At 36.7% G+C, this 21796-nt stretch overlaps 22 non-coding genes across 22 annotated transcripts; all 22 read left to right on the top strand.

Annotated features, from left to right (window-relative positions):
- Window positions 1–4: 4 nt before the first annotated feature.
- On the top strand, window positions 5–76 carry Trnah-gug (transfer RNA histidin (anticodon GUG)). The gene has a single exon. It is a non-coding gene; the product is annotated as a tRNA-His (tRNA).
- Window positions 77–298: 222 nt separating this feature from the next.
- Trnah-gug (transfer RNA histidin (anticodon GUG)) lies at window positions 299–370 on the top strand. The gene has a single exon. It is a non-coding gene; the product is annotated as a tRNA-His (tRNA).
- An 810-nt stretch (window positions 371–1180) lies between these two features.
- Trnah-gug (transfer RNA histidin (anticodon GUG)) lies at window positions 1181–1252 on the top strand. The gene has a single exon. It is a non-coding gene; the product is annotated as a tRNA-His (tRNA).
- Window positions 1253–2742: 1490 nt separating this feature from the next.
- Trnah-gug (transfer RNA histidin (anticodon GUG)) lies at window positions 2743–2814 on the top strand. Its single transcript has one exon. It is a non-coding gene; the product is annotated as a tRNA-His (tRNA).
- A 2700-nt stretch (window positions 2815–5514) lies between these two features.
- On the top strand, window positions 5515–5586 carry Trnah-gug (transfer RNA histidin (anticodon GUG)). The gene has a single exon. It is a non-coding gene; the product is annotated as a tRNA-His (tRNA).
- A 223-nt stretch (window positions 5587–5809) lies between these two features.
- Window positions 5810–5881, top strand: Trnah-gug (transfer RNA histidin (anticodon GUG)). Its single transcript has one exon. It is a non-coding gene; the product is annotated as a tRNA-His (tRNA).
- A 1057-nt stretch (window positions 5882–6938) lies between these two features.
- On the top strand, window positions 6939–7010 carry Trnah-gug (transfer RNA histidin (anticodon GUG)). The gene has a single exon. It is a non-coding gene; the product is annotated as a tRNA-His (tRNA).
- A 1125-nt stretch (window positions 7011–8135) lies between these two features.
- Trnah-gug (transfer RNA histidin (anticodon GUG)) lies at window positions 8136–8207 on the top strand. The gene has a single exon. It is a non-coding gene; the product is annotated as a tRNA-His (tRNA).
- Window positions 8208–9597: 1390 nt separating this feature from the next.
- Window positions 9598–9669, top strand: Trnah-gug (transfer RNA histidin (anticodon GUG)). Its single transcript has one exon. It is a non-coding gene; the product is annotated as a tRNA-His (tRNA).
- A 2833-nt stretch (window positions 9670–12502) lies between these two features.
- On the top strand, window positions 12503–12574 carry Trnah-gug (transfer RNA histidin (anticodon GUG)). Its single transcript has one exon. It is a non-coding gene; the product is annotated as a tRNA-His (tRNA).
- Window positions 12575–14533: 1959 nt separating this feature from the next.
- Trnah-gug (transfer RNA histidin (anticodon GUG)) lies at window positions 14534–14605 on the top strand. The gene has a single exon. It is a non-coding gene; the product is annotated as a tRNA-His (tRNA).
- A 1957-nt stretch (window positions 14606–16562) lies between these two features.
- Window positions 16563–16634, top strand: Trnah-gug (transfer RNA histidin (anticodon GUG)). The gene has a single exon. It is a non-coding gene; the product is annotated as a tRNA-His (tRNA).
- A 516-nt stretch (window positions 16635–17150) lies between these two features.
- On the top strand, window positions 17151–17222 carry Trnah-gug (transfer RNA histidin (anticodon GUG)). The gene has a single exon. It is a non-coding gene; the product is annotated as a tRNA-His (tRNA).
- Window positions 17223–17445: 223 nt separating this feature from the next.
- On the top strand, window positions 17446–17517 carry Trnah-gug (transfer RNA histidin (anticodon GUG)). Its single transcript has one exon. It is a non-coding gene; the product is annotated as a tRNA-His (tRNA).
- Window positions 17518–17739: 222 nt separating this feature from the next.
- Window positions 17740–17811, top strand: Trnah-gug (transfer RNA histidin (anticodon GUG)). Its single transcript has one exon. It is a non-coding gene; the product is annotated as a tRNA-His (tRNA).
- Window positions 17812–18327: 516 nt separating this feature from the next.
- On the top strand, window positions 18328–18399 carry Trnah-gug (transfer RNA histidin (anticodon GUG)). Its single transcript has one exon. It is a non-coding gene; the product is annotated as a tRNA-His (tRNA).
- Window positions 18400–19502: 1103 nt separating this feature from the next.
- On the top strand, window positions 19503–19574 carry Trnah-gug (transfer RNA histidin (anticodon GUG)). Its single transcript has one exon. It is a non-coding gene; the product is annotated as a tRNA-His (tRNA).
- Window positions 19575–19793: 219 nt separating this feature from the next.
- Trnah-gug (transfer RNA histidin (anticodon GUG)) lies at window positions 19794–19865 on the top strand. Its single transcript has one exon. It is a non-coding gene; the product is annotated as a tRNA-His (tRNA).
- A 517-nt stretch (window positions 19866–20382) lies between these two features.
- Window positions 20383–20454, top strand: Trnah-gug (transfer RNA histidin (anticodon GUG)). Its single transcript has one exon. It is a non-coding gene; the product is annotated as a tRNA-His (tRNA).
- Window positions 20455–20676: 222 nt separating this feature from the next.
- Window positions 20677–20748, top strand: Trnah-gug (transfer RNA histidin (anticodon GUG)). Its single transcript has one exon. It is a non-coding gene; the product is annotated as a tRNA-His (tRNA).
- A 219-nt stretch (window positions 20749–20967) lies between these two features.
- Trnah-gug (transfer RNA histidin (anticodon GUG)) lies at window positions 20968–21039 on the top strand. The gene has a single exon. It is a non-coding gene; the product is annotated as a tRNA-His (tRNA).
- A 517-nt stretch (window positions 21040–21556) lies between these two features.
- On the top strand, window positions 21557–21628 carry Trnah-gug (transfer RNA histidin (anticodon GUG)). The gene has a single exon. It is a non-coding gene; the product is annotated as a tRNA-His (tRNA).
- The last annotated feature ends 168 nt before the right edge of the window (window positions 21629–21796 follow it).

Below are 21796 nucleotides of genomic sequence, written 5' to 3'. Positions count from 1 at the left end.
ATCAGCCGTGATGGTATAGTGGTTAGTACATTGCGTTGTGGCCGCAATAACCTAGGTTCGAATTCTGGTCACGGCATTACAAGAGTCAGTGATAGGATAGTGAACATGTACTTCTGTATCAATTAAATTGCCTCCGTTCGCTAGAGAAAACAGTCCTATGCATTTATTTTGTTTATTTTCTTTATATAACTGAATTATGTTGTGTATCGACTTCAAACATAACGAAATTTACTTCTTAATCATCGCATTGCAGCAGAGTGTTTTGAACAAGACATATATGGTTAACAATCTCATATGAGCCGTGATCGTATAGTGGTTAGTACATTGCGTTGTGGCCGCAATAACCCAGGTTAGAATCCTGGTCACGGCATTACAAGAATCAGTCATAGGAAAGTGAACATATATTTCTGTATCGATTAAATTGACCCTGTTCGCTTGGATGAACAGCTCCTGATGCTTTAATTTTGCTTGTTTTCTCTATTACACCGAATTATGTTGTTTATCGACTTCAAACATAACGCAATACATTTCTTAATCAACGCATTGCAGGACAGTGTTTTGAACAAGACATATATAGATAACAATCTCACATCAGCCGTGATCGTATAGTGGTTACTACATTGCGTTGTGGCTGCAATAACCCAGGTTCGAATCCTGGTCATTTCATTAGAAGAAACTGTGATAGGAAGTTAACGTGTACTTCTGTATCGATTAAATTGTCTCCGTTCCATAAAGAAAACAGTCCTATGCATTCATTTTGTTTATTCTTTTTAAATAACCGAATTATGTTGTGTATCGACTTCAAACATAACGAAATATACTTCTTAATCATCGCATTGCAGCAAAGTGTTTTGAACAAGACATATATGGTTAACAATCTTATATCAGCCGTGATCGTATAGTGGTTAGTACATTGCGCTGTGGCCGCAATAACCCAGGTTCGAGTTCTGGTCATTTCATTAGAAGAATCTGTGATAGGAAGTTAACGTGTACTTCTGTATCGATTAAATTGACTTCGTTCGATTGAGAAAACAGTCCTATGCATTCATTTTGTTTTTTCTTTTTCAATAACCGAATTATGTTGTGTATCGACTTCAAACATAACGAAATATACTTCTTAATCATCGCCTTTCAGCAGAGTGTTTTGAACAAAAAATATATGGTTAACAATCTTATATCAGCCGTGATCGTATAGTGGTTAGTACATTGCGTTGTGGCCGCAATAACCCAGGTTCGAATCCTGGTCACGGCATTACAGGAATCAGTAATAGGAAAGTGAACATATATTTCTGTATCGATTAAATTGACCCCGTTCGCTTGGATGAACAGCTCCTGATGCTTTAATTTTGCTTGTTTTCTCTATTACACCGAATTATGTTGTGTATCGACTTTAAACATAACGTAATACATTTCTTAATCAACGCATTGCAGCACAGTGTATTGAACAAGACATATATAGATAACAATCCCACATCAGCCGTGATCTTATAGTGGTTAGTACATTGTGTTGTGGCCGCAATAACCCAGGTTCGAATCCTGGTCATTTCATTGGAAGAATCTGTGATAGGAAGTTAACGTGTACTTCTGTATCGATTTAATTGACTTCGTTCGATAGAGAAAACAGTTGTACATTGCGTTGTGGCCGCAATAACCCAGGTTCCAATCCTGGTCACGGCATTACAAGATTCAGAGATAGGAAAGTGAACATGTATTTCTGTATCGATTAAATTGTCTCCGTTCGATAGAGAAAACAGTCCTATGCATTCATTGTGTTTATTCGTTTTAAATAACCGAATTATGTTGTGTATCGACATTCAACATAACGTAGTATACTTCTTAATCATCGCAATGTAGCAGAGTGTTTTGAACAAGGCATGTATAGGTAACAATTTTATATCAGCCGTACTCGTATAGTGGTTAGTACATTGCCTTGTGGCCGCAATAACCCAGGTTCGAATCCTGGTCACGGCATTACAAGAATCAGTGATAGGAAAGTGAACATATATTTCTATATCGACTAAATTGACCCCATTTGCTTGGATGAACAGCTCCTGATGCTTTAATTTTGCTTGTTTTCTCTATTACACCGAATTATGTTGTGTATCGACTTCAAACATAACGTAATACATTTCTTAATCAACGCATTGCAGCACAGTGTTTTGAACAACACATATATAGATAACAATCTCACATCAGCCGTGATCGTATAGTGGTTAGTATATTGTGTTGTGGCCGAAATAACCCAGGTTCGGATCCTGGTCACGGCATTACAAGAGTCAGTGATAGGATAGTGAACATGTTCTTCTGTATCGATTAAATTGTCTCCGCTCGCTAGAGAAAACTGTTCTATGCATTTAATTTTTTTATTTTCTTTATATAACCGAATTATGTTGTGTATCGACTTCAAACTTAACGTAATACATTTATTACTCAACGCTTTGAAGCAGAGTGTTTTGAACAAGACATGTACGTAACAATCTCACATTAGCCGTATAAGCCAGGTTCGAATCCTGGTAACGGCAATGCCAGAACTGTGATAAGAATGTGAACATGTATTTCCGTATCGATTAAAATGTCTCTGTTCGCTAGAGAAAACAGTCCTATGAATTCATTTTGCTTGCTTTCTCTATTACACCGAATTATGTTGTGTATCGACTTCAAACTTAACGTAATACATTTCTTAATCAACGCATTGCAGCTCAGTGCTTTGAACAAGACATATACAGATAACAATCTCACATCACCGTGATCGTATAGTGGTTAGTACATTGCGTTGTGGCCGCAATAACCCAGGTTCGAATCCTGGTCACGGCATTACAATAATCAGTGATAGGAAAGTGAACATATATTTCTGTATCGATTAAAATATCTCCGTTCGCTAGAGAAAACAGTCCTATGAATTCTTTTTGTTATTTTCTTTATATCACCGAATTATTTTTTGTGTATCGACTTCAAACATAACGTAATACATTTCTTAATCAACGCATTGCAGCACAGTGTTTTGAACAAGACATATATAGATAACAATCTCACATCAGCCGTGATCGTATAGTGGTTAGTACATTGCGTTGTGGCCGCAATAACCCAGGTTCGAATCCTGGTCATTTCATTGGAAGAATCTGTGATAGGAAGTTAACGTGTACTTCTGTATCGATTAAATTGACTTTGTTCGATTGAGAAAACAGTCCTATGCATTTATTTTGTTTTTTCTTTTTAAATAACCGAATTATGTTGTGTATTGACTTCAAACATAACGAAATATACTTCTTAATCATCGCCTTTCAGCAGAGTGTTTTGAACAAGACATATATGGTTACCAATCTTATATCAGCCGTGATCGTATAGTGGTTAGTACATTGCGTTGTGGCCGCAATAACCCAGGTTCGAGTCCTGGTCATTTCATTAGAAGAATCTGTGATAGAAAGTTAACGTGTACTTCTGTATCGATTAAATTGTCTCCGTTCCATAGAGAAAACAGTCCTATGCATTCATTTTGTTTATTCTTTTTAAATAACCGAATCATGTTGTGTATCGGCTTCAAACATAACGTAATATACTTCTTAATCATCGCCTTGCAGCAGAGTGTTTTGAACAAGGCATGTATAGTCAATCTCACATAAGCCGTGATCGCATAGTGGTTAGTACATTGCGTTGTGGCCGCCATAAGCCAGGTTCGAATCCTGGGCACGGCATTACAGGAATCAGTAATAGGAAAGAGAACATATATTTCTGTATCGATTAAATTGACCCCATTCGCTTGGATGAACAGCTCCTGATGCTTTAATTTTGCCTGTTTTCTCTATTACACCGAATTATGTTGTGTATCGACTTTAAACATAACGTAATACACTTCTTAATCAACGCATTGCAGCACAGTGTATTGAACAAGACATATATAGATAACAATCCCACATCAGCCGTGATCGTATAGTGGTTAGTACATTGCGTTGTGGCCGCAATAACCCAGGTTCGAATCCTGGTCATTTCATTGGAAGAATCTGTGATAGGAAGTTAACGTGTACTTCTGTATCGATTTAATTGACTTCGTTCGATAGAGAAAACAGTAGTACATTGCGTTATGGATGCAATAACCCAGGTTTGAATCCTGGTCATCTCATTGGAAGAATCTGTGATAGGAAGTTAACGGGTACTTGTGTATCGATTAAATTGTCTCCGTTCCATAGAGAAAACAGTCCTATGCATTCATTTCCTGTATTCTTTTTAAATAACCGAATTATATTGTGTATCGACTTCAAACATAACGAAATATACTTCTTAATCATCGCATTGCAGCAGAGTGTTTTGAACAAAACATATATGGTTAACAATCTTATATCAGCCGTGATCGTATAGTGGTTAGTACATTGCGTTGTGGCCGCAATAACCCAGGTTCGAGTCCTGGTCATTTCATTAGAAGAATCTGTGATAGGAAGTTAACGTGTACTTCTGTATCGATTAAATTGTCTCCGTTCCATAGAGAAAACAGTCCTATGCACTCATTTCCTTTATTTTTTTTAAATAACCGAATTATGTTGTGTATCGACTTCAAACATAACGAAATATACTTCTTAATCATCGCATTGCAGCAGAGTGTTTTGAACAAGACATATATGGTTAACAATCTTATATCAGTCGTGATCGTATAGTGGTTAGTGCATTGCGTTGTGGCCGCAATAACCCAGGTTAGAATCCTGGTCACGGCATTACAAGAATCAGTGATAGGAAAGTGAACATATATTTCTGTATCGATTAAAATGTCTCTGTTCGCAAGAAAAAACAGTCCTATGAATTCATTTTGTTTATTTTCTTTATATCACCGAATTATGTTGTGTATAGGCTTCAAACATAACGAAATATACTTCTTAATCATCGCATTGCAGCAGAGTGTTTTGAACAAGACATATATGGTTAACAATCTTATACCAACCGTGATCGTAAAGTGGTTAGTACATTGCGTTGTGGCCGCAATAACCCAGGTTCGAGTCTTGGTCACGGCATTACAAGAATCAGTGATAGGAAAGTGAACATGTATTTCCGTATTGATTAAATTGACCCCGTTCGCTTTGATGAACAGCTCCTGATGCTTTAATTTTGCTTGTTTTCTCTATTACACCGAATAATTTTGTGTATCGACTTCAAACATAACGTAATACATTTCTTAATCAACGCATTGCAGCACAGTGTTTTGAACAAGACATATATAGATAACAATCTCACATCAGCCGTGATCGTATAGTGGTTAGTACATTGCGCTGTGGCCGCAATAACCCAGGTTCGAGTTCTGGTCATTTCATTAGAAGAATCTGTGATAGGAAGTTAACGTGTACTTCCGTATCGATTAAATTGTCTCCGTTCCATAAAGAAAACAGTCCTATGCATTCATTTTGTTTATTCTTTTTAAATAACCGAATTATGTTGTGTATCGACTTCAAACATAACGAAATATACTTCTTAATCATCGCATTGCAGCAGAGTGTTTTGAACAAAAAATATATGGTTAACAATCTTATATCAGCCGTGATCGTATAGTGGTTAGTACATTGCGTTGTGGCCGCAATAACCCAGGTTCGAATCCTGGTCACGGCATTACAAGAATCAGTGATAGGAAAGTGAACATATATTTCTGTATCGATTAAATTGACCCCGTTCGCTTGGATGAACAGCACCTGATGCTTTAATTTTGCTTGTTTTCTCTATTACACCGAATTATGTTGTGCATCGACTTCAAACATAACGTAATACATTTCTTAATAAACGCATTGCAGCTCAGTGCTTTGAACAAGAAATATACAGATAACAATCTCACATCACCGTGATCGTATAGTGGTTAGTACATTGCGTTGTGGCCGCAATAACCCAGGTTCGAATCCTGGTCACGGCATTACAAGAATCAGTGATAGGAAAGTGAACATATATTTCTGTATCGATTAAATTGACCCTGTTCGCTTGGATGAACAGCACCTGATGCTTTAATTTTGCTTGTTTTCTCTATTACACCGAATTATTTTTTGTGTATAGACTTCAAACATAACGTAATACATTTCTTAATCAACGCATTGCAGCACAGTGTTTTGAACAAGACATATATAGATAACAATCTCACATCAGCCGTGATCGTATAGTGGTTAGTACATTGCGTTGTGGCCGCAATAACCCAGGTTCGAATCCTGGTCATTTCATTGGAATGACTTCGTTCGATTGAGAAAACAGTCCTATGCATTCATTTTGTTTTTTCTTTTTAAATAACCGAATTATGTTGTGTATCGACTTCAAACATAACGAAATACACTTCTTAATCATCGCCTTGAAGCAGAGTGTTTTGAACAAGACATATATGGTTAACAGTCTTATATCAGCCGTGATCGTATAGTGGTTAGTACATTGCGCTGTGGCCGCAATAACCCAGGTTCGAGTCCTGGTCATTTCATTAGAAGAATCTGTGATAGGATGTTAACGTGTACTTCTGGATCGATTAAATTGTCTCCATTCCATAGAGAAAACAGTCCTATGCCTTCATTTTGTTTATTCTTTTTAAATAACCGAATCATGTTGTGTATCGGCTTCAAACATAACGTAATATACTTCTTAATCATCGCCTTGCAGCAGAGTGTTTTGAACAAGGCATGTATAGTCAATCTCACATAAGCCGTGATCGCATAGTGGTTAGTACATTGCGTTGTGGCCGCAATAACCCAGGTTCGAGTCCTGGTCATTTCATTAGAAGAATCTGTGATAGGAAGTTAACGTGTACTTCTGTATCGATTAAATTGTCTCCGTTCGATAGAGAAAACAGGCCTATGCATTCATTTTGTTTATCCTTTTTAAATAACCGAATTATGTTGTTTATCGACTTCAAACATAACGAAATATACTTCTTAATCATTGCATTGCAGCAGAGTGTTTTGAACAAGACCTATACGGTTAACAATCTTATATCGGCCGTGATCGTATAGTGGTTAGTACATCGCGTTGTGGCCGCAATAACCCAGGTTCGAATCCTGGTCACGGCATTACAAGAATCAGTGATAGGAAAGTGAACATATATTTCTGTACGAATAAAATATCTCCGTTCGCTAGAGAAAACAGTCCTATAAATTCATTTTGTTATTCTCTTTATATCACCGAATTATGTTATGTATCAGCTTCAAACATAACATGATATACCTCTTAATCATCGCCTTGCAGCAGAGTGTTTTGAACAAGGCATGTATAGTCAATCCCACATAAACCGTGATCGTATAGTGGTTAGTACATTCCGTTGTGGCCGCAATAGCCCAGGTTTGAATCCTGGTCACGGCATTACAAGAATCAGTGATAGGAAAGTGAACATGTATTTCCGTATTGATTAAATTGACCCCGTTCGCTTTGATGAACAGCTCCTGATGCTTTAATTTTGCTTGTTTTCTCCATTACACCGAATAATTTTGTGTATCGACTTCAAACATAACGTAATACATTTCTTAATCAACGCATTGCAGCACAGTGTTTTGAACAAGACATATATAGATAACAATCTCACATCAGCCGTGATCGTATAGTGGTTAGTACATTGCGTTGTGGCCGCAATAACCCAGGTTCGCATCCTGGTCATTTCATTAGCAGAATCCTGGTCACGGCATTACAAGAATCAGTGATAGGAAAGTGAACATGTATTTCCGTATTGATTAAATTGACCCCGTTCGCTTTGATGAACAGCTCCTGATGCTTTAATTTTGCTTGTTTTCTCTATTATACCGAATAATTTTGTGTATCGACTTCAAACATAACGTAATACATTTCTTAATCAACGCATTGCAGCACAGTGTTTTGAGCAAGACATATATAGATAACAATCTCACATCAGCCGTGATCGTATAGTGGTTAGTACATATCGTTGTGGCCGCAATAATCCAGGTTCGCATCCTGGTCATTTCATTAGCAGAATCTGTGATAGGAAGTTAACGTGTACTTCTGTATCGATTAAATTGTCTCCGTTCGATAGAGAAAACAGGCCTATGCATTCATTTTGTTTATCCTTTTTAAATAACCGAATTATGTTTTTTATCGACTTCAAACATAACGAAATATACTTCTTAATCATCGCATTGCAGCAGAGTGTTTTGAACAAGACCTATACGGTTAACAATCTTATATCGGCCGTGATCGTATAGTGGTTAGTACATTGCGTTGTGGCCGCAATAACCCAGGTTCGAATCCTGGTCACGGCATTACAAGAATCAGTGATAGGAAAGTGAACATATATTTCTGTACGAATAAAATATCTCCGTTCGCTAGAGAAAACAGTCCTATGAATTCATTTTGTTATTCTCTTTATATCACCGAATTATGTTATGTATCAGCTTCAAACATAACATGATATACCTCTTAATCATCGCCTTGCAGCAGAGTGTTTTGAACAAGGCATGTATAGTCAATCCCACATAAACCGTGATCGTATAGTGGTTAGTACATTCCGTTGTGGCCGCAATAGCCCAGGTTTGAATCCTGGTCACGGCATTACAAGAATCAGTGATAGGAAAGTGAACATGTATTTCCGTATTGATTAAATTGACCCCGTTCGCTTTGATGAACAGCTCCTGATGCTTTAATTTTGCTTGTTTTCTCTATTACACCGAATAATTTTGTGTATCGACTTCAAACATAACGTAATACATTTCTTAATCAACGCATTGCAGCACAGTGTTTTGAACAAGACATATATAGATAACAATCTCACATCAGCCGTGATCGTATAGTGGTTAGTACATTGCGTTGTGGCCGCAATAACCCAGGTTCGCATCCTGGTCATTTCATTAGCAGAATCTGTGATAGGAAGTTAACGTGTACTTCTGTATCGATTAAAATATCACCGTTTGCTAGAGAAAACAGTCCTATGAATTCATTTTGTTATTTTCTTTATATCACCGAATTATGTTGTGTATCGGCTTCAAACATAACGTAATATACTTCTTAATCATTGCCTTGCAGCAGAGTGTTTTGAACAAGGCATGTATAGTCAATCTCACATAAGCCGTGATCGTATAGGGGTTAGTACATTGCGTTGTGGCCGCAATAACCCATGTTCGAATCCTGGTCACGGCATTACAAGAATCAGAGATAGGAAAGTGAACATATATTTCTGTATCGATTAAATTGACCCCGTTCGCTTGGATGAACAGCTCCTGATGCTTTAATTTTGCTTGTTTTCTCTATTACACCGAATTATGTTGTTTATCGACTTCAAACATAACGTAATACATTTCTTAATCAACCCATTGCAGCACAGTGTTTTGAACAAGACATATACAGATAACAATCTCATATCACCGTGATCGTATAGTCGTTAGTACATTGCGTTGTGGCCGCAATAACCCAGGTTCCAATCCTGGTCATTTCATTAGAAGAATCTGTGATAGGAAGTTAACGTGTACTTCTGTATCGATTAAATTGTCTCCGTTCGATAGAGAAAACAGTCTTATGCATTCATTTTGTTTATTTTTTATAAATAACCGAATTATGTAGTGTATCGACTTCAAATATAACGAAATATACTTCTTAATCATCGCATTGCAGCAGAGTGTTTTGAACAAGACATATATGGTTAACAATCTTATATCAGCCGTGATCGTATAGTGGTTAGTACATTACGTTGTGGCCGCAATAACCCAGGTTCGAATCCTGGTCACGGCATTACAAGAATCAGTGATAGGAAAGTGAACATATATTTCTGTATCGATTAAATTGACCCCGTTCGCTTGGATGAACAGCTCCTGATGCTTTAATTTTGCTTGTTTTCTCTATTACACCGAATAATTTTGTGTATCGACTTCAAACATAACGTAATACATTTCTTAATCAACGCATTGCAGCACAGTGTTTTGAACAAGACATATATAGATAACAATCTCACATCAGCCGTGATCGTATAGTGGTTAGTACATTGCGTTGTGGCCGCAATAACCCAGGTTCGAATCCTGGTCATTTCATTGGAAGAATCTGTGATAGGAAGTTAACGTGTACTTCTGTATCGATTGAATTGACTTCGTTCGATAGAGAAAACATTCCTATGCATTCATTTTGTTTTTTCTTTTTAAGTAACTGAATTATGTTGTGTATCCACTTCAAACATAACGAAATATACTTCTTAATCATCGCATTGCAGCAGAGTGTTTTGAACAAGACATATATGGTTAACAATCTTTTATCAGCCGTGATCGTATAGTGGTTAGTACATTGCGTTGTGGCCGCAATAACCCAGGTTCGAGTCCTGGTCATTTTGTTAGAAGAATCTGTGATAGGAAGTTAACGTTTACTTCTGTATCGATTAAATTGTCTCCGTTCCATAGAGAAAAAAGTCCTATGCATTTATTTTGTTTATTCTTTTTAAATAACCGAATTATGTTGTGTATCGGCTTCAAACATAACGTAATATACTTCTTAATCATCGCCTTGCAGCAGAGTGTTTTGAACAAGGCATGTATAGTCAATCTCACATAAGCCGTGATCGTATAGTGGTTAGTACATTGCGTTGTGGCCGCCATAACCCAGGTTCGAATCCTGAGCACCGCATTACAAGAATCAGTAATAGGAAAGTGAACATATATTTCTGTCGCGATTAAATTGACCCCCTTCGCTTGGATAAACAGCTCCTGATGCTTTAATTTTGCTTCTTTTCTCTATTACACCGAATTATGTTGTGTATCGACTTCAAGCATAACGTAATACATTTCTTAATCAACGCATTGCAGCACAGTGTTTTGAACAAGACATATATAGATAACAATCTCACATCAGCCGTGATCGTATAGTGGTTAGTACATTGCGTTGCGGCCGCAATAACCCAGGTTCGAAACCTGGTCATTTCATTGGAAGAATCTGTGATAGGAAGTTAACGTGTCCTTCTGTATCGATTAAATTGTCTCCGTTCCATAGAGAAAACAGTCCTATGCATTCATTTTGTTTATTCTTTTTAAATAAACGAATTATGTTGTGTATCGACTTCAAACATAACGTAATAAATTTCTTAATCAACGCATTGAAGCAGAGTGTTTTGAACAAGACATATATAGTTAACAATCTCACATTAGCCGTATAAGCCAGGTTCGAATCCTGGTAACGGCAATGCCAGAATCTGTGATAAGAATGTGAACATGTATTTCCGTATCGATTAAAATGTCTCTGTTCGCTAGAGAAAACAGTCCTATGAATTCATTTTGTTTATTTTCTTTATATCACCGAATTATGTTGTGTATCGGCTTCAAAGATAACGTAATATACTTCTCAATCATCGCCTTGCAGCAGAGTGTTTTGAACAAGGCATGTATAGTTAACAATCTCACATAATCCGTGATCGTGTAGTGGTTAGTTCATTGCGTTGTGGCCGCAATAACCCAGGTTAGAATCCTGGTCATTTCATTAAAAGAATCTGTGATAGGAAGTTAACGTGTACTTCTGTATCGATTAAATTGTCTCCGTGCAGTTCGATAGAGAAAACAGTCTTATGCATTCATTTTGTTTATTCTTTTTAAATAACCGAATTATGTTGTGTATCGACTTCAAACATAACGAAATATACTTCTTAATCATCGCATTGCTGCAGAGTGTTTTGAACAAGACATATATGGTTAACAATCTTATATCACCCGTGATCGTATAGTGGTTAGTACATTGCGTTGTGGCCGCAATAACCCAGGTTCGAATCCTGGTCACGGCATTACAAGAATCAGTGATAGAAAAGTGAACATATATTTCTGTATGGATTAAAATGTCTCTGTTCGCTAGAGAAAACAGTCCTATGAATTCATTTTGTTTATTTTCTTTATATCACTGAATTATGTTGTGTGTCGACTTCAAATATAACGAAATATACTTCTTAATCATCGCATTGCAGCAGAGTGTTTTGAACAAGACATATATGGTTAACAATCTTATATCGGCCGTGATCGTATGGTGGTTAGTACATTGCGTTGTGGCCGCAATAACCCATGTTCGAATCCTGGTCACGGCATTACAAGAATCAGAGATAGGAAAGTGAACATATATTTCTGTATCGATTAAATTGACCCCGTTCGCTTGGATGAACAGCTCCTGATGCTTTAATTTTGCTTGTTTTCTCTATTACAACGAATTATGTTGTTTATCGACTTCAAACATAACGTAATACATTTCTTAATCAACCCATTGCAGCACAGTGTTTTGAACAAGACATATACAGATAACAATCTCATATCACCGTGATCGTATAGTCGTTAGTACATTGCGTTGTGGCCGCAATAACCCAGGTTCCAATCCTGGTCATTTCATTAGAAGAATCTGTGATAGGAAGTTAACGTGTACTTCTGTATCGATTAAATTGTCTCCGTTCGATAGAGAAAACAGTCTTATGCATTCATTTTGTTTATTTTTTATAAATAACCGAATTATGTTGTGTATCGACTTCAAATATAACGAAATATACTTCTTAATCATCGCATTGCAGCAGAGTGTTTTGAACAAGACATATATGGTTAACAATCTTATATCAGCCGTGATCGTATAGTGGTTAGTACATTACGTTGTGGCCGCAATAACCCAGGTTCGAATCCTGGTCACGGCAGTACAAGAATCAGTGATAGGAAAGTGAACATATATTTCTGTATCGATTAAATTGACCCCGTTCGCTTGGATGAACAGCTCCTGATGCTTTAACTTTGCTTGTTTTCTCTATTACACGGAATTATGTTGTGTATCGACTTCAAACATAACGTAATACATTTCTTAATCAACGCATTGCAGCACAGTGTTTTGAACAAGACATATATAGATAACAATCTCACATCAGCCGTGATCGTATAGTGGTTAGTACATTGCGTTGTGGCCGCAATAACCCAGGTTCGAATCCTGGTCATTTCATTGGAAGAATCTGTGATAGGAAGTTAACGTGTACTTCTGTATCGATTAAATTGACTTCGTTCGATAGAGAAAACATTCCTATGCATTCATTTTGTTTTTTCTTTTTAAGTAACTGAATTATGTTGTGTATCGACTTCAAACATAACGAGATATACTTCTTAATCATCGCATTGCAGCAGAGTGTTTTGAACAAGACATATATGGTTAACAATCTTTTATCAGCCGTGATCGTATAGTGGTTAGTACATTGCGTTGTGGCCGCAATAACCCAGGTTCGAGTCCTGGTCATTTCGTTAGAAGAATCTGTGATAGGAAGTTAACGTGTACTTCTGTATCGATTAAATTGTCTCCGTGCGATTCGATAGAGAAAACAGTCTTATGCATTCATTTTGTTTATTCTTTTTAAATAACCGAATTATGTTGTGTATCGACTTCAAACATAACGAAATATACTTCTTAATCATCGCATTGAAGCAGAGTGTTTTGAACAAGACATATTTAGTTAACAATCTCACATTAGCCGTATAAGCCAGGTTCGAATCCTGGTAACGGCAATGCCAGAATCTGTGATAAGAATGTGAACATGTATTTCCGTATCGATTAAAATGTCTCTGTTCGCTAGAGAAAACAGTCCTATGAATTCATTTTGGTTATTTTCTTTATATCACCGAATTATGTTGTGTATCGGCTTCAAAGATAACGTAATATACTTCTTAATCATCGCCTTGCAGCAGAGTGTTTTTAACAAGGCATGTATAGTTAACAATCTCACATAATCCGTGATCGTGTAGTGGTTAGTTCATTGCGTTGTGGCTGCAATAACCCAGGTTCGAATCCTGGTCATTTCATTAAAAGAATCTGTGATAGGAAGTTAACGTGTACTTCTGTATCGATTAAATTGTCTCCGTGCGATTCGATAGAGAAAACAGTCTTATGCATTCATTTTGTTTATTCTTTTTAAATAACCGAATTATGTTGTGTATCGACTTCAAACATAACGAAATATACTTCTTAATCATCGCATTGCTGCAGAGTGTTTTGAACAAGACATATATGGTTAACAATCTTATATCACCCGTGATTGTATAGTGGTTAGTACATTGCGTTGTGGCCGCAATAACCCAGGTTCGAATCCTGGTCACGGCATTACAAGAATCAGTGATAGAAAAGTGAACATATATTTCTGTATGGATTAAAATGTCTCTGTTCGCTAGAGAAAACAGTCCTACGAATTCATTTTGTTTATTTTCTTTATATCACTGAATTATGTTGTGTGTCGACTTCAAACATAACGAAATATACTTCTTAATCATCGCATTGCAGCAGAGTGTTTTGAACAAGACATATATGGTTAACAATCTTATATCGGCCGTGATCGTATGGTGGTTAGTAAATTGCGTTGTGGCCGCAATAACCCAGGTTCGAATCCTGGTCGCGGCATTACAAGAATCAGTGTTAGGAAAGTGAACATATATTTCTGTATCGATTAAATTGACCCCGTTCGCTTGGATGAACAGCTCCTTATGCTTTAGTTTCGCTTGTTTTCTCTATTACACCAAATTATGGTGTGTATCGACTTCAAACATAACGTAATACATTTCTTAATCAACGCATTGCAGCACAGTGTTTTTACAAGACATATATGGATAACAATCTCACATCAGCCGTGATGGTATAGTGGTTAGTACATTGCGTTGTGGCCGCAATAACCCAGGTTCGAATTCTGGTCACGGCATTACAAGAGTCAGTGATAGGATAGTGAACATGTACTTCTGTATCAATTAAATTGCATCCGTTCGCTAGAAAAAACAGTCCTATGCATTTATTTTGTTTATTTTCTTTATATAACCGAATTATGTTGTGTATCGACTTCAAACATAACGAAATTTACTTCTTAATCATCGCATTGCAGCAGAGGGTTTTGAACAAGACATATATGGTTAACAATCTCATATGAGTCGTGATCGTATAGTGGTTAGTACATTGCGTTGTGGCCGCAATAACCCAGGTTCGAATCCTGGTCATTTCATTGGAAGAATCTGTGATAGGAAGTTAACGTGTACTTCTGTATCGATTAAATTGACTTCGTTCGATAGAGAAAACATTCCTATGCATTCATTTTGTTTTTTCTTTTTAAGTAACTGAATTATGTTGTGTATCGACTTCAAACATAACGAGATATACTTCTTAATCATCGCATTGCAGCAGAGTGTTTTGAACAAGACATATATGGTTAACAATCTTTTATCAGCCGTGATCGTATAGTGGTTAGTACATTGCGTTGTGGCCGCAATAACCCAGGTTCGAGTCCTGGTCATTTCGTTAGAAGAATCTGTGATAGGAAGTTAACGTGTACTTCTGTATCGATTAAATTGTCTCCGTGCGATTCGATAGAGAAAACAGTCTTATGCATTCATTTTGTTTATTCTTTTTAAATAACCGAATTATGTTGTGTATCGACTTCAAACATAACGAAATATACTTCTTAATCATCGCATTGAAGCAGAGTGTTTTGAACAAGACATATTTAGTTAACAATCTCACATTAGCCGTATAAGCCAGGTTCGAATCCTGGTAACGGCAATGCCAGAATCTGTGATAAGAATGTGAACATGTATTTCCGTATCGATTAAAATGTCTCTGTTCGCTAGAGAAAACAGTCCTATGAATTCATTTTGGTTATTTTCTTTATATCACCGAATTATGTTGTGTATCGGCTTCAAAGATAACGTAATATACTTCTTAATCATCGCCTTGCAGCAGAGTGTTTTTAACAAGGCATGTATAGTTAACAATCTCACATAATCCGTGATCGTGTAGTGGTTAGTTCATTGCGTTGTGGCCGCAATAACCCAGGTTCGAATCCTGGTCATTTCATTAAAAGAATCTGTGATAGGAAGTTAACGTGTACTTCTGTATCGATTAAATTGTCTCCGTGCGATTCGATAGAGAAAACAGTCTTATGCATTCATTTTGTTTATTCTTTTTAAATAACCGAATTATGTTGTGTATCGACTTCAAACATAACGAAATATACTTCTTAATCATCGCATTGCTGCAGAGTGTTTTGAACAAGACATATATGGTTAACAATCTTATATCACCCGTGATTGTATAGTGGTTAGTACATTGCGTTGTGGCCGCAATAACCCAGGTTCGAATCCTGGTCACGGCATTACAAGAATCAGTGATAGAAAAGTGAACATATATTTCTGTATGGATTAAAATGTCTCTGTTCGCTAGAGAAAACAGTCCTACGAATTCATTTTGTTTATTTTCTTTATATCACTGAATTATGTTGTGTGTCGACTTCAAACATAACGAAATATACTTCTTAATCATCGCATTGCAGCAGAGTGTTTTGAACAAGACATATATGGTTAACAATCTTATATCGGCCGTGATCGTATGGTGGTTAGTAAATTGCGTTGTGGCCGCAATAACCCAGGTTCGAATCCTGGTCGCGGCATTACAAGAATCAGTGTTAGGAAAGTGAACATATATTTCTGTATCGATTAAATTGACCCCGTTCGCTTGGATGAACAGCTCCTTATGCTTTAGTTTCGCTTGTTTTCTCTATTACACCAAATTATGGTGTGTATCGACTTCAAACATAACGTAATACATTTCTTAATCAACGCATTGCAGCACAGTGTTTTTACAAGACATATATGGATAACAATCTCACATCAGCCGTGATGGTATAGTGGTTAGTACATTGCGTTGTGGCCGCAATAACCCAGGTTCGAATTCTGGTCACGGCATTACAAGAGTCAGTGATAGGATAGTGAACATGTACTTCTGTATCAATTAAATTGCATCCGTTCGCTAGAAAAAACAGTCCTATGCATTTATTTTGTTTATTTTCTTTATATAACCGAATTATGTTGTGTATCGACTTCAAACATAACGAAATTTACTTCTTAATCATCGCATTGCAGCAGAGGGTTTTGAACAAGACATATATGGTTAACAATCTCATATGAGTCGTGATCGTATAGTGGTTAGTACATTGCGTTGTGGCCGCAATAACCAAGGTTCAAATCCTGGTCACGGCAATACAAGAATCAGTGATAGGAAAGTGAACGTATATTTCTGTATCGATTAAAATATCACCGTTCGCTAGAGAAAACAGTCCTATGAATTCATTTTGTTTATTTTCTTTATATCACTGAATTATGTTGTGTATCGACTTCAAACATAACGAAATATACTTCTTAATCATCGCATTGCAGCAGAGTGTTTTGAACAAGACATATATGGTTAACAATCTTATATCGGCCGTGATCGTATAGTGGTTAGTACATTGCGTTGTGGCCGCAATAACCCAGGTTCGAATCCTGGTCACGGCATTACAAGAATCAGTGTTAGGAAAGTGAACATATATTTCTGTATCGATTAAATTGACGCCGTTCGCTTGGATGAACAGCTCCTGATGCTTTAACCTTGCTTGTTTTCTCTATTACACCAAATTATGGTGTGTATCGACTTCAAACATAACGTAATACATTTCTTAATCAACGCATTGCAGCACAGTGTTTTTACAAGACATATATGGATAACAATCTCACATCAGCCGTGATGGTATAGTGGTTAGTACATTGCGTTGTGGCCGCAATAACCCAGGTTCGAATTCTGGTCACGGCATTACAAGAGTCAGTGATAGGATCATGAACATGTACTTCTGTATCAATTAAATTGCCTCCGTTCGCTAGAGAAAACAGTCGTATGCATTTATTTTGTTTATTTTCTTTATATAACCGAATTATGTTGTGTATCGACTTCAAACATAACGATATTTACTTCTTAATCATCGCATTGCAGCAGAGTGTTTTGAACAAGACATATATGGCTAACAATCTCATATGAGCCGTGATCGTATAGTGGTTAGTACATTGCGTTGTGGCCGCAATAACCAAGGTTCGAATCCTGGTCACGGCATTACAAGAATCAGTGATAGGAAAGTGAACGTATATTTCTGTATCGATTAAAATATCACCGTTCGCTAGAGAAAACAGTCCTGTGAATTCATTTTGTTTATTCTTTTTAAATAACCGAATTATGTTGTGTATCGACTTCAAACATAACGAAATATACTTCTTAATCATCGCATTGCAGCAGAGTGTTTTGAACAAGACATATATGGTTAACAATCTTATATCACCCGTGATCGTATAGTGGTTAGTAGATTGCGTTGTGGCCGCAAAAACCCAGGTTCGAATCCTGGTCACGGCATTACAAGAATCAGTGATAGAAAAGTGAACATATATTTCTGTATGGATTAAAATGTCTCTGTTCGCTAGAGAAAACAGTCCTATGAATTCATTTTGTTTATTTTCTTTATATCACTGAATTATGTTGTGTGTTGACTTCAAACATAACGAAATATACTTCTTAATCATCGCATTGCAGCAGAGTGTTTTGAACAAGACATATATGGTTAACAATCTTCTATCGGCCGTGATCGTATAGTGGTTAGTACATTGCGTTGTGGCCGCAATAACCCAGGTTCGAATCCTGGTCACGGCATTACAAGAATCAATGTTAGGAAAGTGAACATATATTTCTGTATCGATTAAATTGACCCCGTTCGCTTGGATGAACAGCTCCTGATGCTTTAATTTTTCTTGTTTTCTCTATTACACCAAATTATGGTGTGTATCGACTTCAAACATAACGTAATACATTTCTTAATCATCGCCTTGCAGCAGAGTGTTTTGAGCAAGGCATGTATAGTCAATCTCACATCAGCCGTGATTGTATAGTGGTTAGTACATTGCGTTGTTGCCGCCATAACCCAGGTTCGAATCCTGGGCACGGCATTACAAGAATCAGTAATAGGAAAGTGAACATATATTTCTGTATCGATTAAATTGACACCGTTCGCTTGGATGAACAGCTCCTCATGCTTTAATTTTGCTTGTTTTCTCTATTACACCGAATTATTTTTTGTGTATCGACTTCAAACATAACGTAATACATTTCTTAATCAACGCATTGCAGCACAGTGTTTTGAGCAAAACATATATAGATAACGATCTCACATCAGCCGTGATCGTATAGTGGTTAGTACATTGCGTTGTGGCCGCAATAACCCAGGTTCGAATCCTGGTCATTTCATTGGAAGAATCTGTGATAGGAAGTTAACGTGTACTTCTGTATCGATTAAATTGTCTCCGTTCCATAGAGAAGACAGTCCTATGCATTCATTTTGTTTATTCTTTTTAAATAACCGAATTATGTTGTGTATCGACTTCAAACATAACGAAATATACTTTTTAATTATCGCATTGCAGCAGAGTGTTTTGAACAAGACATATATGGTTAACAATCTTATATCAGCCGTGATCGTATAGTAGTTAGTACATTCCGTTGTGGCCGCAATAATCCAGGTTCGAATCCTGGTCACGGCATTACAAGAATCAGTGATAGAAAAGTGAACATATAATTCTGTATCGATTAAAATATCTCCGTTTCATAGAGAAAACAGTCCTATGCATTCATTTTGTTTATTTTCTTTATATCACCGAATTATGTTGTGTATCGACTTCAAACATAACGAAATATACTTCTTAATCATCGCATTTCAGCAGAGTGTTTTGAACAAGGCATGTATAGTCAATCTCACATAAGCCGTGATCGTATAGTGGTTAGTACATTGCGTTGTGGCCGCAATAACCCAGGTTCGAATCCTGGTCACGGCATTACAAGAATCAGTGATAGGAAAGTGAACATATATTTCTGTATGGATTAAAATGTCTCTGTTCGCTAGAGAAGACAGTCCTATGAATTCATTTTGTTTATTTTCTTTATATCACCGAATTATGTTGTGTATCGACTTCAAACATAACGAAATATACTTCTTAATCATCGCATTTCAGCAGAGTGTTTTGAACAAGGCATGTATAGTCAATCTCACATAAGCCGTGATCGTATAGTGGTTAGTACATTGCGTTGTGGCCGCAATAACCCAGGTTCGAATCCTGGTCACGGCATTACAAGAATCAGTGATAGGAAAGTGAACATATATTTCTGTATGGATTAAAATGTCTCTGTTCGCTAGAGAAGACAGTCCTATGAATTCATTTTGTTTATTTTCTTTATATCACCGAATTATGTTGTGTATCGGCTTCAAACATAACGAAATATACTTCTTAATCATCGCATTGCAGCAGAGTGTTTTGAACAAGACATATATGGTTAACAATCTTATATCGGCCGTGATCGTATAGTGGTTAGTCCATTGCGTTGTGGCCGCAATAACCCAGGTTCAAATCCTGGTCACGGCATTACAAGAATCAGTGATAGGAAAGTGAACATATATTTCTGTATCGATTAAATTGACCCCATTCGCTTGGATGAACAGCTCCTGATGCTTTAATTTTGCTTGTTTTCTCAAATACACCAAATTATGTTGTGTATCGACTTCAAACATAACGTAATACATTTCTTAATCAACGCATTGCAGCACAGTGTTTTTAGAAGACATATATGGATAACAATCTCACATCAGCCGTGATCGTATAGAGGTTAGTACATTGCGTTGTGGCCGCAATAACCCAGGTTCGAATCCTGGTCACGGCATTACAAGAGTCAATGATAGGATAGTGAACATGTACTTCTGTATCAATTAAATTGTCTCCGTTGGCTAGAGAAAACAGTCCTATGCATTTATTTTGTTTATTTTCTTTATATAACCGAATTATGTTGTGTATCGACTTCAAACATGACGAAATTTACTTCTTAATCATCGCATTGCAGCAGAGTGTTTTGAACAATAAATATATGGTTAACAATCTCATATGAGCCGTGATCGTATAGTGGTTAGTACATTGCGTTGTGGCCGCAATAACCAAGGTTCGAATCCTGGTCACGGCATTACAAGAATCAGTGATAGGAATGTGAACATATATTTCTGTGTCGATTAAAATATCTCCGTTCGCTAGAGAAATCAGTTCTATGCATTTATTTTGTTTATTTTCTTTATATAACCGAATTATGTTGTGTATCGACTTCAAACATAACGAAATATACTTGTTAATCATTGCCTTGCAGCAGAGTGTTTTAAACAAGGCATGTATAGTCAATCTCACATAAGCCGTGATCGTATAGTGGTTAGTACATTGCGTTGTGGCCGCAATAACCCAGGTTCGAATCCTGGTCACGGCATTACAAGAATCAGTGATAGGAAAGTGAACATATATTTCTGTATCGATTAAATTGACCCCGTTCGCTTAGATGAACAGCTCCTGATGCTTTAATTTTGCTTGTTTTCTCTATTACACCGAATTATGTTGTTTATCGACTTCAAACATTACGTAATACATTTCTTAATCAACGAATTGCAACACAGTGTTTTGAACAAGACATATATAGATAACAATCTCACATCAGCCGTGATCGTATAGTGGTTAGTACATTGCGTTGTGGCCGCAATAACCCAGGTTCGAATCCTGGTCATTTCATTAGAAGAATCTGTGATAGGAAGTTAACTTGTACTTCTGTATCGATTAAATTGTCTCCGTTCCATAAAGAAAACAGTCCTATGCATTCATTTTGTTTATTCTCTTTAAATAACCGAATTATGTTGTGTATCGACTTCAAACATAACGAAATATACTTCTTAATCATCGCATTGCAGCAAAGTGTTTTGAACAAAACATTTATGGTTAACAATCTTATATCAGCCGTGATCGTATAGTGGTTAGTACATTGCGTTGTGGCCGCAATAACCCAGGTTCGAATCCTGGTCACGGCATTACAAGAATCAGTGATAGGAAAGTGAACATATATTTCTGTATCGATTAAATTGACCCCGTTCGCTTGGATGAACAGCTTCTCATGCTTTAATTTTGCTTGTTTTCTTTATTACACCGAATTATGTTGTGTATCGACTTCAAACATAACGTAATACATTTCTTAATCA

The sequence above is a fragment of the Hydractinia symbiolongicarpus genome, chromosome 5 (assembly GCF_029227915.1).
Source record: "Hydractinia symbiolongicarpus strain clone_291-10 chromosome 5, HSymV2.1, whole genome shotgun sequence".
Classification (NCBI taxonomy): Eukaryota; Metazoa; Cnidaria; class Hydrozoa; order Anthoathecata; family Hydractiniidae; genus Hydractinia; species Hydractinia symbiolongicarpus.
Note: the sequence above shows the minus strand (reverse complement) of the source record. Positions and strands in the feature narration are given on the sequence as shown.